Source organism: Triturus cristatus, chromosome 3_2 (assembly GCF_964204655.1).
Source record: "Triturus cristatus chromosome 3_2, aTriCri1.1, whole genome shotgun sequence".
Classification (NCBI taxonomy): Eukaryota; Metazoa; Chordata; class Amphibia; order Caudata; family Salamandridae; genus Triturus; species Triturus cristatus.
Window position 1 is genome coordinate 1,128,209,807 of NC_140584.1, and position 18,673 is coordinate 1,128,228,479.

At 44.3% G+C, this 18,673-nt stretch overlaps 1 protein-coding gene and 1 non-coding gene across 2 annotated transcripts in view; one reads left to right on the plus strand and one right to left on the minus strand.

The window, feature by feature from the left end:
- The window catches only part of RAP1GAP2 (RAP1 GTPase activating protein 2), a 964,048-nt gene that overhangs the window by 624,205 nt on the left and 321,170 nt on the right, over positions 1-18,673 (minus strand). The gene's annotated exons all lie outside the window — the stretch shown is intronic.
- On the plus strand, positions 687-758 carry LOC146859245 (small nucleolar RNA SNORD2). Its single transcript, XR_014980416.1, has one exon. It is a non-coding gene; the product is annotated as a small nucleolar RNA SNORD2 (small nucleolar RNA).

Below are 18,673 nucleotides of genomic sequence, written 5' to 3' on the forward strand. Positions count from 1 at the left end.
CATCCGTAGTTTTTACACCTAGACTAAATAAAGGGGCAGTGTTTAGCGTCTCGCTAGATAGCACCTTCACCTAGACCAGACACTTGAAGAATTTGGATGCCAGCCCCAGAATTGTCATGTTCTTCGTACTGTGTGTAGCAACACAATTTATAATTGGCTCTTTAGCGCCTCGGAATATCGTTTAATCGAGCTTTGTTTTTAGTAATTCGTGGTAGTTTAGAAGTCAGGTGTCTGATTGTGGAGGTATGTACTGTACTGGGCGTTAATAATTCATTAAGTATCGCAGCTCTGCAGCCTCACTTAAACGACCTTTTTTCCTCTGCACTTCAATCTGCTGTTGCTACTTCCCTTTAGCAGAACGCTTGTTTTCAAACATTGGACACTTTCTGCCACGAAATTCACGTTGATTCGGGACCGCAACCAAATGATAAAACCTTACGCTTAAAACTGACTTGTGTTGCTCGTCTCTGTTTAAGACGGATTTAATGGCGGCTTTTTGTCTCCTACAGGGGTAGACTTTCGGACGAAGTGGAACCCTAGATCAGTGAAAGCTGAAATTCAGGTATTTCCTAGCTCTTTATTGTGTGGGTGAGTGGATTGCCGGCCCTAAAGCAAAGCTTGTCCACTGATGCCAAAACGTGGCCTGTGACCCGGGGCAGTGAAGGGTGGTACATCACGTGTGGACAAAGTGAAATGAGGGCTTAAACATCTTTCGGGACAGACAACCAAATGGTGATAAATCGTAATGCTGATCACTTTGTGCCCCCCCCCCCTCCGGTCCAGGTAACCCATCATACCGAGCGTGTCGTAATTATGATTGGTGGTTAAGTCGGTCTTTCTAGGGCATGTCACGTGAGCAATGCATACTGAGTGAATATTTTGGTGTCAACGGCAGTGGCTTTTCTATTCCGTATTTTCTGAGCACGCCGTCAGTCTGCACACTGAATACTTCAGCGAAGAAATTAGCTGTACTGTCGTAATTTCCCCTTGAAACAAACAGTGGTGGGGGCAGGGTTTAGCGTCTCTATGTACCTCCTTCATCGAGAATAGACATTTGATGAATTTTGAGGCCAGTCCCAGGATTGGCATGTTTTTCATATAAACTGTGTGTAGCAACACAATTTATAATTGGCTTTTTAGCGCCTCGGCATATCCTCTAAACGAGCTTCGTGTTTATGGTAATTCGGTGGTAGCGACTAAATAACGGGCCTTCTCCACGCCTGAGTAGTTTTCATACTAAATAACTTATAATTAAGAAGTTTCTTGTTCGGTTTGGAGGGAATGTGTCTAATCGTGGAGGTATGTGCACTAAGTAATACTCGTAGGTAATTTCATCGTTGCTAGTATTGGGCGTTAATAATTCATAAAGTATCGCAGCCTCACTCGAACGACATTTTTTCCTAGATACTTCCATCTGCTGTTGCTACTTCCTTTAGCAGAACGAAATTCACGTTGATTGTTGGTTTTGCACTAATCTTTATTTCTGTGTTTAACAGCATTCCGATGTCCGAAGGATGCGCAGTTCGTTCTAGAGAGAGACTATCTTCACAGCACAATTGCGGGTAAATATCAGACCACCTCGGAACTCCCCTAAAAGACTGAATTTCTGTAACGTTCCTTAAACTTTGCAGACTCTTGCGAGGGTATATTAAAGGCCTCACTCCACGAGGACTACACAGTTGTAGTTCATCACTACTTTGTGGCCAACATGCTGTTCAGATATCATTTTAATTGATTAAAACTACCGTGCTTGCTTAAATCACTGCTATGACTTGCGCTCTGTTCCACACGGTGGAAGCATTTAGTTTCCTTTTTCGGTCGAGCCTAGGCAGTGCGCTGTTTTTGAGACATGCGGTGTCTCCTTTGTGCACACCCATCGTTTTCATTGGTTCCTTTTTAGGCTAGGGACCATCTGGTCTGCCGAAGGCAGAACCGGAAGTCCGGAGATTTAATGTTTCTGAGAGTGGCTATTTAGCCCGCCTCTCTTTTTGCCTCTCCTCCATTGGCTGGCTTCCTAAACGGAGGCCAGCCATTGGAGGAGAGAGCCGTCCCTCCAAATAGGCTCCGTCTTTTTCAGATTCGGGGGCGTGTTCCGTGCTGTTCTTTCCACTTTTTAGCCACGCCCATTTTCGAACAGCAGGAACACGCCCTCGATTCCGAAAAAGTTTCGAAGCTTCCATCCGCCATTTTTTATCAATCACTCGAAGCTCTGAGGGCGTTGCAGGCGGCGCCGGGCTCGGGAATCCTGTGCACAGCTCCCAGGTGCAGCCTGCTCTATGCCCGGCTGCCCTGTGCGCATCACAGACCGACAGCCTCCTCCCGAGGATCCCGGTGGCTGCGCTCCACCCTCACCCCGGCCGCTACCTTCCAGTGCCGTCCGCGCCGCGGCACCAGCAGCAAACAGCTCTGGGATCGTGCACAACCGGGAGCCCCGTGTGCTCCCGGTTGTGTCCCATATAGTGGCTTTGAAAGTTGACAAATGTTACTGTAAATGACTATGACCCATACTTTCCACAAAAATGATTATTGGGGTTGTGCGTATCTTTTTGGGGTGAGAGGTCGGTCCGCAGCTTGCCAGTCTACAAACGATTACTATCATCGAACACAGCCACGTATTGAGTGTTTATTGGTGGGGGCTGTTAGAGCCGTAGGTCTGGGTGGAAAGAACCCCCTTTACACTGGAGGTTCATGTACAGCTGTGCACTCACACCACATGCAGTGCAGGGACACGGCCCGAAGGTGCCTTCGCACAAACAAGGAACCGGTCAGATCGAGGGATGGGGGCACACCACAGCCCCACGGAAGGCCACTACAGAACTGGCTCTCTGCTCCAGGAGCGCCCTCAGCTCTGCGCCCCCCCCCCTGCAGACTCCCTTTTACAGCTGGGAGCGCCCTGGACTTCAGAGCCCGCGCCGTCAGCACAGCGTCGCACTGAAGGCACGGGCGGGGCATTAACCCCTCTCTCCCAGGCGAGCCTGCGCCTCCCTTGTGTGAGGCCACCCTCCCATCCACTCCTGAAGCCTTGGTTGGAACTAGGCAAGGACCCTGCATCATGCCACTGCAGGTGTGTGCTTTTCTGGGGATGGGAAGCAGGACAGTAACACCATGCACAATGTGAACATGCCATTATGCAAATATAAATCACACCCGACAACATGAATTTCAGCCTGCCACCCCATCAATGGTTAATATTCACAGCCGGGTGTATTTACTGCCGTCATAATAAATCTGAGTTAGTGAATATAGACCCAATACTCACCCCGCCCCAAAAAACAGCAGAAACAGTCCTTGGCACCCAAGCAGTCCCCAATATCCTAGCAATTTACTATTCGGAAGCCCACCGTCAGTGTAATCGAATTTAAAAAGTTTGTGGGCACACGTCATATTATATTTCAGATTTCATAATGTTTTCGAAAATTCTAATTCGCCATCACAGAGTTTTACATACTTCTGAGATAAAAAGGCTTAGAAATCACATTTGAAATTGAGTTAAAATGTGTTGAGGTGTGTGCTGCAGGCAGTAAAACTTTTTTTTAAATCCAGGTGAAAAAGTCTAGTGTTTGGGGGTCTGTTGCCCTTTCGCCAGAATTTTGTAAATTTTTTGCAGTTTTATGTAGCGCTACGTCGACCGGAGCTATTGGAGGGCAATACTGTTCACCAGTTCCATTACACATGGTTTATTCGTTTTTGTAGCCACGAGGAGATTAAGTAATTTGTCTCGAAACACAAGTGGTTGAGCAGACGCCGAGATTCGAAACCGGTTCCTCAGTTTCAAATTCGACGGCACTGGCCATAACGCCACATCCCTTAACGTCTTCCTAATGTTTACATCTCTTGGTCTTTAGGGTGTTGTAATGTTTCCTATATCTCACTACCTCACAACACCCCTCTCCCTCACTATATCACTGTTTCACTACCTCACTCTCTCTCACTACATAACTCTCTCTACCTCACTACTCCACTCTATCTCACTACCTCCCTATCTCACAACTTCTCTCTCTCAAAACATCACTACCTCACTCTCTAGCTCACAACCTCACAACTTCACTCTCTCACTCACTACCTCAATCACTCTCTATCTCACTACCTCACTCTTTCTATCTCACTAACTCACTTTCACTCTCTCTTTCACTACCTCTCTCTCTCTCACTACATCACAACATCACTCTATGCTTATATATCACTACCTCACAACATCCCTCTCCCTCACTACCTCACTCTTTCACTACCTCACTCTCTCTATCTACCTCACTCTCTCTCACTACCTCACTCTCTATTTCAATACCTCACTCCCTCTCTCTATCTCACTACCTCACTCTCTCTCTGCTAATGCAATAGGTATCACATATGCAAAAAAAAGCTAATGCCCATAGAAATGACAATGCCATTTATTTAGGGATACAAAAATGATTAAAAAAATAATGAGCAATACCAATAGCTCTACCTATAATATTGCCGAGACCATTGCATTGTAAATGCTTGTTTTTACTTTTTCTATGTGTGCTGCATTTTGCAGCACACATAGAAAAAGCAAAACACCATTAATGATTGTTTATGTGCAGGAAGGTGTTCCTTCAGGCACATAAACAATCATTAAATTATGACGATTTGCTCCTTCTATGTGTGCTGCAGAATGCATAATGCAGCACACATAGAAGTAGCAAATCACCATTGTTGATTGTTTGTGTGCAGGAAGGCACTCCTTCCTGCACATAAAAAATAATTCGCTGCAACACAGGCTCGCTTGCACTATGGCGCAAGGGTGTCAGTGTTGGCGCTAGGCAGCTATTTTTTCCGCCAGCGCTACGGAAAACACAGGGGGGCGCCTTATTGTTGTAAATATGGCTCATCCCAGCATTTTGAAATGGCAGAGAGCGGCCTGCGAAATTTGCCACAGCGATGCGCTCGGCAATTTCCTTGTAAATATGCCCCTAAATGTAACTGGAAATGTAGACGTAGCTCGACATTTTGTAGCTTGATCAACACGTTTGTTTGCGAATGCGCAGGCCTCGAATGGGAAACTGACCCCGGCGTGCCCAGCCGAGCTGGTGTCATCTAGACACAGCTGTGCAGCAGCTTCACGGGCACATTCTGCTTTTTATTGTGGAAAATGTGGCCATGTTTAAACTGGGGTGGAAGGGCTGATGAGTGTTGACTCTTGCATATGCCACTTGTGCACTGCAAACAAGGAGAAGACGCTCAGCAGAGCAAACAGGGAGCTGCTGCTGTTCCAGGGAACTGCAGCGCAGACACCAGCAGCCAAGAGTGAGTCTGAAGCTGGCGACGACGCCAAGGAAAACAGACACTGGCAATGCCAGTCATCTCGGCGCTCCTTTATTGAAAAATAAAAACACAAGATAGTGAGTAAGTAAAATGCAATGAGCTTCCTTCGCACACACAGCATGAGTATCATAAAAGAACAGTGGCATTGGCAAGCCTGCAATTGTTTTTTTTTAATTATTATTATTTTGAGCAAACAAAAGCAAGAGGCATAAAAAGTTCAAAAGAAATAAAAAATAAAAATGCTGCCATCAAGCTCTTGAAATGAAAATATAAAAATGCAGTAACGTACTATCCTAGAGCACATGTTTGTTATGTTATGGGGGATTTGTAAAGCGCACGGCTACTCCAGAGAGTGTCCCGGCGCTAAGAAGGTACCCCTGGAGAAGAGAGATCCTGGAAACTTCCAGTCCTACACAGCATAAATTACTGATGGAACAGCCAGGTCTTAAGTTGGCGTCTAAAACCAAGGAGCTCTGGTTCAAGTCTGAGGGAAAGAGGCAGAGAATTCCATAATCTACCTACAGCCACCTGGAAGGAGCGTCCTCCCTTCCTAGCCTGAAAAGATTTTGGCACCACTAACAGATGTTGGGCCAAAAATCTCAGTGTCCTGGCCGGACATTAGGGTGTAATTCTCTTTCTGAGATACTGGGCCCCACTATCGTGAAAAGCCTTAAAAGCCAACACCAGCGCCTTAAAATCAATTCTATTTTTCACTGATAACCAGTGTAAAGTTTTCAGATGAATTGCCAAATGGGTCCTGGGCCCAACCATCAAGATAGCTCTAGCAGCCGCATTTTGCACAATCTGAAGGCGGCCTAATAAGTATTTCGGGATGCCCAGGTACGAAACATTGGCATAATCCAGCCTTGAGGTGATCAAGACTTGTACTACCGTCTGCCTATGAGACAGAGGCAGTAATGAGAGAAAGTTCCTCATCATTTTTAGGAGACTTAAACACATACCAGTCACCGATTGAACCTGCGACTTCATAGAGCGATCCCAATCTAGTAAGACTCCAAGATTTTTCACAGTGGTGACAGGGCTAGGGGGGGAGGTTGGTCCTGGGACCACCAATTCCGCCATTCATCACCTGGTGTATGTCCAAAAAAGATAATTTCAGTTTTGGCGGAATTGCAAGACAATTGGTTCTGTCGAAACCAGTCAAAGACATTAGTCAAACTTTGATAGATTTCACTTTCATTTAGTGGTTCATCCTTTCCGTATGTAAACAAAAGTTGGGAATCATCAGCGTAGGTTATAATCTTATCCCCAAATTTTTCCGCAAGTGGTGCCAGAGGAGCCATATAGATATTAAAAAGAGTTGGACTCAAAACTGAGCCCTGAGGCACTTCGACATTCAGCGAAGGAATGTCAGCTGAAAACGGTGGGGACCAGACAGATTGCTGATGGTCATTCAAGAAGGAGGAGAACCAGCTAAGAACCGTACCCCCGGTCTCTGAAGGAGTCTATCGTGGGGCACAGTGTCAAAAGCCGCCGAGAGGTCCAGCAGTTTTAAAACTGCCTTTCCTCCTCTATCAAGGGTGACTTTGATACTTTCAGTGACTTCCAATAAAGCCGTTTCAGTGCTGTAGTTAGCTCCAAAACCCGATTGACTAGGATGAAGGGCATTAGTGGCCTCGATAAAGTTCGTAATTACCGCATTCACATACTTCTCCAATGCTTTGGCAAAGAAAGGAAGCAGGTAACTATAGGCCCATACTATAGTTACTAACTACAGCTGGGTCAGCTGAAGGTTTCTTCAGGAGAGGGAGGATTTTACCCTGTTTCCACCTTGCTGGAACTTTGCCATTAGCCAGGGAAAGATTCAGAACTTGGTTAACAGCAGGATTTAAAACCTCGGCAACAGAAGCTACTATTTTTGTAGGGCAAGGGTCTGTAGGCGACCCATATTTTAGCGCCTTCATGATGGTGAGTGAGGTATCCAAGGTTTGCTATTTGAAAATGCTGGTGCTCCCCATTAAAATGACTGAATCCTTGTTTAGAAGTCGCAGAGGTGCAGGTATTCAGTCGGGCCCAGTGACAGTCCATGCCCATTTCAAACACAACCGTTATCTAAATGTATATCTTTTTTAAAAAAAAGATCCATCACAAATAAAATTAATTTAAAACCAAAGAGGAATCAGAGTTTGTTTACTAACACTGCCACTGAGGAAGATTACTTTTTAGGAGGATGTGCGCATGGACACAGAACAAACCCTGTCACTAAAGCAGTGAAGAGGCCCACTGTGAAAAATCTTGGAGTCTTACTAGATTTGGATCTCTCTATGAAGTCGCAGCTTCAATCGGTGACTGGTATGTGTTTTAGGCTCCTAAAAATGATGAGGAAGAGGTCTGAACTAAAGCTCCTGTATGAAGATACATAAGTTGTTTTTTTTGTTAAGATTTTTTTTAAACCCATTAGGCTGGCAAGAAACGTAAATCTGTCTCTACTCCAAACCCCAAAAAGTGCTGAAAAATCCAGGTACTTCTTATTAAGTGGAGGGAGAGAAAGGTATGGTTATTGCACTTATGTGGAAATACATTAGAAACTGCAACAATTACTTTAAAAAAACAAAAAGCCCGGATGAGTGAGTAACAGTAATTGGTCTTCTGTGTTGACTGCAACCAAGTCAGGAATCAGAGACGGGAAGGATGAGAAAAAGGGAAAAGAGGTAAAGCTCCTATAAATATAAGGCGGTATCACCATGGGGTTAGACCCTGTAGGGACCACAACTGGAAGAAAAGGGTGAAATCGCAGATGAGAGGCTTCAACAAATGCGAATTGAGAATGCAAACCACTTTTTTCGCCAGTTTTTCCTTAGGTAACACTAGATCCGTCTGACATTGGTCAGTATAACATACAACCATCGGCCTGCCTGTACGCGGCCACTCCAGTCCTGATGCTTTCATAGGAGCTATAATAGGATATATTAGGTTTATATTTAGGAAAGGACATCCTACAAGTTTTTGCCTTTGTGTCTTACTCAAGATCTCATTACAGGGGCAGTAAACACAACAAAGAGGAATTGACTTAGAAAATGAACAAAATCTAAGGAGTGTGTTCTCCTTTCAACATAACTACTCCCTGCACCAATGTTTCTGACCAAGACTGGAAATCTTATTGAGGGGGAACATCCTGGTTCAAGGGCAACAAAGTATGGGCATTCAACAGAAATGCGGAGCGCAAGAACAGCCCTCAAAAAGTAGGCCTCACTTTAAAGAGCCATGGGCTCTGCTAAATGCTCCCAATAAACCGCGATGAGATGACGCTCAGGGGGACACCCCAGTTTCTTCAGATGCCATTATCTTTGGTAAAATGTGTTGGGTTTTAGAATTATATTTATTGTCCTTATGTGCTTGATAATATTGAATCATGATGGTTAGCGCTGGAGTTCCTCTTGATCTGTTGCTTTTGTTTCTGCTGGCAGTGGAGTCCACCGTGGGGACTTCTGATTTTGTGGATAGTCAGGTACAGAGTGGGGGGAGGTCAGGTTTATCTAGGGGGCCTCCGATTAAGGCAACAAGCCTGTAGGCTGATTGTCTTCTTCTGTTGTTGATGCATCTAAGAGATTTGGGACCATCACAGTTTCCCAGGGCAGGCAATCTGTGGAATGTTTTACAGTAGAGTGAATTGTTTCTCGAAATATATAAATCGATAGAGTAAAAAGTATTGAACAGTGGTTGTAATTCCCTTGAATTTGGTGCAGTTGTCCTTTTCTAAATTATAATAGTGATTGTAAGGAAGCAAGACTTTAGTTGTGTGGTTTGCACTAGTAATGGGCCACCTTCACCCCTTCACTGGGAACCAAAGACCCCATTGCAGTGCTTCACTCTCTCACGGTACGGAAGCAGATCAGTCCAAGGGAGCTGGTGTGGGCTAGTAATCACATCCTCTGGCACGCATTAACAACACTCAATGAATGATTGTCCAGTCTGTGCTTTTTCTTTAGAAAAGGAAAATTACATTTATTACGCAGTTGCTATTTAATACTACGCAGGAATTTACAAATATACAGAAGGCTGGTAGAAATACCTTTGGCAACATCACATTTGACCCCCAACGGGTCATCACCCCAACCTCCCCATGTACAGTACAGTGCATAACCATATGGGGTGGTGTCACTTTACATCAGGTCAGTGTTACTACACTTCAAGACCAGAATCACATGTCATAATATATCTTTCAATCACTGACTTCAGCAACCATACTCTACGTACATTCATTATAAGTAATAATGCATCACAGCCATGTGCACACATTACAATGAATAAAGCATTATGGTCTTTCTGGAAATATCATTACTGTCGGGAACACAGCACCTTTAAGTGAAGCATGTTTGAAACTGTCTGCAATACAACACACTTCAATAAATCATTGTGAATAACACGTTATCTGAACATTAACCATTCATTTGTGTCTTCTGAAATGCTATTAAGCCACATAAACTGCAACCATAGAAACCGCCCCTAGAAAGTACTGCACTCCCAGCTGTAGAGCCAACGTTCTAGCCTTGGGAGTGATTAAAACTAACAGAAACACTACGGGTTATCATCCTTTCTTTGCCCATTCAAACTTAGGGTTGGTACTTTTTACACATTTCCTTGGTGGGAGCTGCTGCACTCCTACAGCCCCCCACGCTGTTTTTTTCTCAGTTGGTGGTGCCTCCTGCCAACCTGGGGACATCACATTAGTATCCGCTTTGTACTTGGAGATACCCTGGAGGGCATTATGGGGTGCTCCCTCATAGGCACATGAATTTTTAATGATCGTTCAGGCCGAATTCTTCTTGAGGTTGCCGCATGGCCTCGCGCCACCTTCCTTCTTTGCCTTTTTTTTTTCCTGGGGGTGTACGGTACCACCCAGTCACCCCGCATGCCTCTAGTTGTCAGGGGCAGCTGTGGAACCCACCTCCAGCTGCCCCGGTTGGCAACCCTTCCTGCCAGCCTTCTCCTCTGGATCTGTGGGAGCAGGCAGCTCTTCTCCCCTTCTTCGGTGGAGGCCACCCCGCTCTCCCCAGACACGAGCACGGGGAGCAGGGGATAGACTGCTAAGCACCTTCCCTGTCAGCGCTGTACCTAAAATCATTGATGAGCTCAAGCAAGTGTGCAGTGCACAATCTTTCCTATTACTTGCTCAATTGCGTCTAATGCATGTGTCGTTAACAGCATGACATGATTGGAATAAGGTGAATTAAAAAGGCATACGTTCTGGCGCATTGAAGACTTTAGATTATTGAAGCCTATCGCTTTAGCTGCCTGCAGGGATATAAAGTATTCTAAAGTAGTTTCACGGGTCATTGGCCCAAGAGCTTTTTGACCCAACTCAGTCTAACTATCACCTGAGGAATGGACTACACCACTGTGAGTAGCTGTGAGATCTGTAGGGTGTGGCTCAGAGATATAGCTAGAGGTTACAGTCTTATCACAGGATTGTGAATACAGGAAGTCATTAGAGGCCCGCCCAATCCCCTATATGCTGAAGGAGAAGCACTTGGACATAGGGTCAATGGTTTCCTTTCTCAGTCCATAATTTCTTCTCTTCCTGTTTAATTGCTGCGTGTTCCCTCTCATACCTAAATTACTTCATAGTCCGAAGGGCATTAGTCAGACTGGATGAGCCATGAAACAGGCGTGCAGGGAAGCATGCCTCTAAGTAAGTACATTTATCTATCTGATCCGAAACTGCCTTACTGAGGTTTAGAAAAGAGCTGAAAGCGTGATCATTTGTTTTGATGAGAGCAGGGTATCCCACATGAACTGGCATCACTCAGTGTCCATCTATTAATCAATGCTGGATTGGATATGTTTTCAACCTATATATACTGACACTTAACTCCACAACGTCCTGGATAGTGATAAGAGACTTCTGGAGAATGGATGTAGGGCTTTATAAGTAACCATGCATAAATAAATAAATAAATAAATACACAAATAAATACGTTATTTTCCTTGCATTCAGGAAGTCTGGGAGATACTCTTTGGAAGTCTAGAGCAGGACTGTTGGACTTCAATCCCTCTGTTTTTGCTGACTTCGTTTTTTCTAGCCTTAGGACTCTGCACACATTACCACTGCTAGCCTTGTGCTTTCACCTTATGACATGGTAGAATTGGTGTTAATTTACTTGTAAGTCCCTAGTAAAGTGGTACTTCCTGTACCCAGGGCCTGGAAATTAAATACTACTAGTAGGCCTGCAGCACTGATTGTGCCACCCACTTCAACAATCCTTCAAACATGTCTCAGGCCTGCCATTGCAGCTTGTGTGTGCCGTCTAAACTGCTGTTTCGACCTGCCATGCCTAAACCTTCCTTTTTAATACATACAATTCATTCCTAGGGTAGGCCACAAAGAGCCTGGTGGGCAGGGTGCAATGTATTTAAAAAGTTGAACATGCACTTTTAACTTTTACATGTCCTGGTAGTAAACAAACTCTTAAATTTGTTTTTCACTACTGCAAGGCCTACCTCTGCCATAGCATAACATGCAGCTACCTTATTACAGTTAATCAGTGATAACCTTCAATTGGGAGCAGGTAGGAATGTTGAATATTGTGTCAAAGGAATTGTAATTTAAAATCGTATTGAATGGTAACGTCGGACTTTAAATCACAATTCTGAATATCCCACTTTTAGAAAGTTAGAATTTTCTTGCTCTAACCATTTGGTGCCTGCTCCTGGGTCACATGACTAGGTGCAGTTGGCAGTTGGTCTTTGTGTATGACTACCAGACAGTAAGACAAAAATACATAGAATTAGTGTTGGCAGGGTGGGCCATCTCTGTTAGGTTGAGGGGGAGGAGCGTTCACCTACCACACTTGCACCTCACAATGACTCTGCCTCAGCACACTGACAAAGGGTTTCACACCAGTCGTTTGTGCCCAAAGACAAACTGGGGCCAGTAATTTGAGGTAAGGTTGCTTTAAATGTGTAGGTTCTATGTGATCTTGCATAAGAACGTTTACTATGTCATGCTCCTGTAGGGAAGGTTCTGGGCTTATTGTGTTTTGAATGTTCCGGAACAGTTACTTTGAGGGACCTGGCCCAAGCGGTCACCGCTCCTTTCATCTATTTGCTTTCTCCCTCTCTAATCTTGCCCCCACTCCAAACCCTCAATCCCGCTTGTTCTCTCTGTCTCTTGAAGCCTCCTAGTGCCTCCTGAACTCAGCCTTGGGGAGCTGGGGAAGGCGACAGAGGCTCCTGCAAAGGTCCTTGGCTTTCAAAGTGGCCTCCAAGTGCTCCAGCATTAACTCTGCACTGGTACATGTAGTAAACTTATGCTCCTCGCAACATGGCCACCTTTGGTCATTAGACCTTTCTCTATGTTCTCACCTCTTAAGCCTCCCAGAATACCTGTGTGCATTCTACTTTGTACTTGAATGTTCCACACTTCTAAGTTGATGGTCTGGTCAGCTGCCGAGGTGTAGTGCTCTGCTGTGTCTTAATAAATCTATCTTGTAACTTAACTAGAAGTATCTTGTGATCCATCTACATTCATTTACAACATTTTGGCGACAAGGGTGGGATGACTACTATTCTGTACTGAGTGAACAGTGCTAAAAAGACATTTGCAACAAACAACAAAACAATTTGGTCAGGATTTACTAAGGTTTTGACGCTAAATGAGCAATTCATTGCACCAATTTACTTACCATTATAAAAGTCTGCGGGAATAGCACAAAATTGCACAGTACCAGGATCAGACTCGGTTACCTAATCAGACTGCTAAACAAGTGACACTCATTTACAAATCAGGGCTGTTTTGAACTTGTAATGACCTGCTGTTTTCAACCTTGAAAAGAAGGATGAGAACAAACTGAGTTTTTACCTATGGTTAATTTGTAAAAAAAAAACATAAATATCGGGGCTCTCGTCAGGAGGCAGCTTGCACCACCTCATTTCTTCTGTTAGCGTCGCCTAAAACCGATCCAACTACTAGCCATAAAATTGTGGAGAGGATGTGGTGTAATGGCCAGAGCTGCCGACTTCGCAGCTGGGGAACCAGGTTTGAGTCTGGGCATCCGCTCAACATCCTGTAAATCACTTAATCTCCCCATGCCTACCATGAATGTATGTGTCCTTAACTGATGCCCATGTAAAGCCCCACTGTTGATGATTAAGTGCCGGTGCTGAGCACTGGGACAACCAGCTCAAATTAAGCACTGTTTTTTACAGATTTCTGTCCCTGGTAAAGCATGCTCACATAAAAAGGTATTCGTAACATCCCAAAACTGCAAGTTTGATAATGCACAGTAGCAGGGAGTGCAAGTTCTTTCGCTGAAGAGTGTTACCCTACAGTAAATGGACAATTACTTCTCAGCAGGGGGGAAACACAGGCCCCCGCAGCCTCTGCAGTGCGGGGGGCCCCCGAGCTGCAGGGGGCCCCTTCAGCACAATACTCAGACCCAAGAGCTCCGTATTAGACCTGGAGAGGGGCCCCTCCATGTTCGTAGCAGGGGGGCTACCCTCAACTTTCATTATGCCCCGGCTTCTCAGTAGCTAATTAATGGGGAATCCACCGTGCTCCTCGTCTGTGGTTAGTACTTGAAGGCGCGACAAGCTCACAAGACCAGCTCGGATCCGCAGATCCAGCCCACGGCGCCGCTCCACGGAGTAACACTGACTGAGTGCTTCCGCCAGAGTGATGTGCGCGTGGGCGGGCTGTCACAACATGAAAGAGTCTTGAACAGAGACAAAGATTTACATCTGTTCAGCTGAAAGCAGATTAATGACAGACGGGAAATGTTTCCCATAACTGGGTAATGCAATAATGTCAGGCTCACGCTGTGATGTGCAGCAGCACTGGGGAGCTGGGAGTTATAACTTGCCTCACAGGGAAGTTGGGGTGTAACAAGGGCCAGAGCGATACACGGGAAAATGTATGACTTTGTGGTGGTACAAGCCAAGAAAATGCCCCTTCCCATCCATTTTGGGGTGAAAAAAGATATACATAATTAGGATGGCATGCAGATGGCAGTGTTAACATGATACATGAGATAAAATACCAAGTTACCAAGGAGGGCAGCAGCAATATAGAGGAGCAAGGTCAAAGGCTGAGTTCTTTTATAAGGTCATGGAACTCCAAGGTGACTTGCAATATTCTTAAAATGCATAACAGGGTACTCTATTCCTTAAAATACATGATCGACCAATCACCTTTCCCACAAAAAGGTAGCTTGGAATGTGTAGAAACATCCAGAGAGATTCTATATTTTCTATAATTACCTAAGACCTGAAGTGTTTCCCAAAGAACAACTAATAGGTATCATGATGTGAAGTCTGGTGTAGGCTTTCAGTGTGTACGGTTCATGGGACCCCTCCCCTTTTATACTGACAGATAAGAACTAATTTGTCTTCCAATGGATGCCAAATGTTTTAATTTAAGCATCTGTATTCTTTAATTATCTTTTCTCTCCCAGGTAGAAATGTTAGTTCTCTTTATCCATCTAACCTAGAAAATAAAATAATGTATTTTCTTTCAGACTGCAGAACCAGGTAACAGTGCTGACCTGAAAGGCAGTAATGGCCCTGTGTTTGAGTAACGCACACAGCAGAGAAGCGGGCGAAGGGGGGAAGCAAAAATTGAGAGCACACACCTGAAACTAGGGAGAATCCTCTCAGTTTTTGATAAAGCCCACAGTCTGCAGAGAGAGGTCTGCCTGCTGATTGGCAAATCAAAGAGGCAGGCAGTACCAGGGAGAGTCTACAACTCAAGATACAAGTTTTCAGGCAACTTTGAAAGAGGTTGAGATTGAAGATTGATTAAAACTCAACAGAAAGAGTATTCCAAAGGTGTGCAGCGTGAAACGAGAAGGACCCAATGGCAACTGAAATAATCAGAAGCTTGCATCAGATGGACTCAGGAGCCTGTCTGATTCAGGTGATAGTAAAGACCCTCTTTAAACAAGGGCTATTGATTGAAATCAACATATTTATGCACAGGAACCCAACGAAGAGGTCTGATATCCATGGAAACATACCACCTGAGCTTCAGTCACATCAACTTGGGAACAGTTACCATTTCCACAGTGCTGAAGACCCTTTACCAACTAGCCAAGTATCTACAGAACTGAAGAAATAGACCACTTCAGCCTTGAACAGGGAAGCTTCTAAAGTCTATCCTGGAGGTACTGAAAGACGCTCATGATTTTGTAACTGTCATTCAAATAAATGCATCTTAGGAGCTGCTACACTCAACTGCAAGACCAAACTAGTGTCTCCACACTGAAATGACACCTTTCTTCACCTTATCATCTATGCCTTTTCTTGAAGCCATCCCATGTACCCAAGCACATCTATGGAGAGCTCATCCTTTTGGTCTTTCGGCTGCATACCTTCATCTTCCTATCAATCCGCTTCCTAATGAACTAACCTCCCTCCTTTTGTGTTTCCCACCACTAACTTAACAGTTTGGCTGGTTGGCCTGTCAATCACTAGCTTTTTGCTCTCCTGAGCACATTGGGATGATCAGGTTTATAGTGTGCGTTTTAGAAATGGCTTATACAGAATAACAAATCGGCGTATCTCACTTGCATAGTCTAAATCCTGAAAAAGACATGGTGTGAGCAAAGACCAAATATGGAATGATCTACAGTAAAATGTAAAACGTTAAAAGACTGAGTTTACCGCTGCTGAGAAGTATGAGGTCCAGGAAGTGAACAGGTTAGGGCAAGGAGGTGACACAGGGAAAAAACAGATCAGAGTATGGGTGAGTATGGGTGCAATGTGAAGAATTTATTTGAGAGAATGACCATTATTTTGTTGAGAGTCATCAAGGCATCACTAGTGTACTGTTTTTAAAACAAAGGTACTATTGCTAGGAGAAACGGGAAGCAGCAAAGGTATTTATGAGAGATCTGCATATTTCTAAGACTTAAAACTCTAGTGAATTAATAAAATTGTTGGCTAGGAGTAAATGCATGCTAAAAATGACTGGGGTGAAAGCAGATTCCTGTGGCTCTCCTTCGCTTAAGGAGCTAAAGAAACACAAAAAGGGACGCAAGAAGATAGCCGAAGTCCACCATTCCAAGAACCAACTAAATCAAGGCTAGGCCTTGTGTCTAGTGCATATATGTGTCAGATGGTTGACTTAAGATATAGTGATCACCTGTATCGATATCTGTTGAACTTTGGAGTTAAAGGACCCCGTGGCATCCGAATCGGTGTCTCTCCATGCCCTTCAAAAGCACGTCTAAGTAAAGCCTAGTTCGTAACGCAGTGGAGTAATACCAAATCAAGAACGATACGTACATCTGTTGTCATTTCTGAAAGATGGTAGCTGTGAAATAATGGAACATGTATATCATAGGTTGATGCACCTGCTGCTCGGAACATGTATTATACGTGAGTTATAACTTGGAATTGAATGTCACACCTATTGTACATGATGTATTCCACCCTGTTTCTCACTCCCCTTCTACTTCATACTAACACTTGGATTGATCATCAGACAAAACGACAACATCATGCGGGGCGATGGTCTTGGTATTTTCATTTACAGATCCCTCTCCTACTCACTCCACAACCCAGGCTCAACCCTTCTTTAGACCATAACCATGACAGTAATTTGTTGTAAGGTTGCTTTAAATGTGTAAGTTCTATCTGATGTTTCATAAGAATGTTTACTATGTCATTCTTCTGTAGAGAAAGTTCTAGACTTATTTTGTGTTGAATGTTCTGAAACAGTTACACCGTGGGGCCTGGCCAGAGCAGTCACCAGGCTTGATGCTACATTAGAACATTCAAATGTTGGGTGCTCCATTAAAGACAGTGGAGTGCTCCAGGCTTCTAATGTCCGGTAGAAGCCCGGAGCATCAACATTGCAATGTTTGTTCACAGCTGCTGCTGTGATAAAAAGGCATCACAGAGCTAGAGGGGGTTTCAACCCCCTGAGGCTCCGCGGGGCCTTTATCTTACAAATTAGAACATTCTGTCCTCTAGGGGAGGAATGTTCTAATAGCCTTAGAACCTTCCTTTGCAGGCTCTACCGACCATTAAAGGCCAGCTCCATTGTATAAGGACCTTGCTTAGGTCCCGGGCCTTTAACGCTGGAGCAGGCCTTTAATGGCCGGTAGAGCCCGCTACGGAGAGCTCCAAGGCTATATAAAACTTAATTTTCAAGCCAGATTCCAGTGTTTCTGGACCTCCATTACAACTTAATGGCCTCTGTCAGGCTCCCTTTTTTAACTTGTTTAGCAGTTATGAACTCAATGCTTCATACAGTACTCCTCCTCCCGCCCGGACCTCCTGAGGCTCTGCGGTAACTTGAACCCCTGGCAAAAAAGAAATGCCTACAGATTCCACTGTTCTACCAACCTCTTTCTGACCTCTATGTATACAATGCAGTGCACACTGTCATACGCACAGGTATGAAGGATCGGGTTAATAAACAAAGAAAAAGAAGAATTATGCACAAATAGATATCCAGGCAAAAAATTGTGATAAAAGCTGAATTACGGTCATACAGCCAGTTATAAAATATCAAAGTAACGGAATAAGAAACTGCGTTTTTGCAGATTTTTTTGCAACTTTATCAGAGTAATTACAAGTGATCTTCATTTAATTTATGCTCAACACAATGTTAGTGACACGGGTGACATTCAAAGGCCAAGCAGTATTTCAGAAGGGCTAAAGGGCAGTTAAAAATGTACAAGTACCATCCCTTACACTTCATCCAGAAATGAAACTGGATGTGACATCCAATTATTCCTTTGATTTAACCGGAAATTACAAGGTGAGTGGGAAGTTAATTTCAAGGAAATTCAAGGTCAATATATCTTTACCTCATCTTCTCTCAAGCTTCATCCTCAGAAAATGCCCTTCACAGCCAACTCTCCTCCTGCAGGAAACACCACAGCTCTGCCCGGCCATACTGCCAGTGACTTTGGGCGGATTTTGAGTTCGATGGACTGATTACTCAGTCAAAACTGTGGAGAATGTCCCATCCTCCAAATCTATGGTTTACCACACTCAGTGTCAGGGGAAACACTTATGTTTCCGACGGCAGAGCACATGCTGGTGAAAATCTTTGACCTACGACCCATTGGACATTGGGTTGTTGGTCAAGGTATCTCAGACAATATGCCGTATTTTGAGCACATTTTCCGATATACTTTTTTCTTGTTCATAACCACCAGGGGAAGTCTAGTGGTAGTCATAGAAATAACCCCTGGGAGAAAGCTCCCCGCATGTCGGACATTTGTTTTTTGTGCTTAAATGGCAAACTCTTGCTTTAGGAGCTTGGTTTTGGGAAGACAAAAATTCTGCTTCACAGGCGCATTAAAAATCACACTAGCTCAGCAAAGCAAAGTTTCAGGGCCATCAGTGACGCTGTAGTGACAAATGGAGTCTCTGCTGAAGGCATAGAAACCTCCACCTACCTGGTGGAGATCTCCAA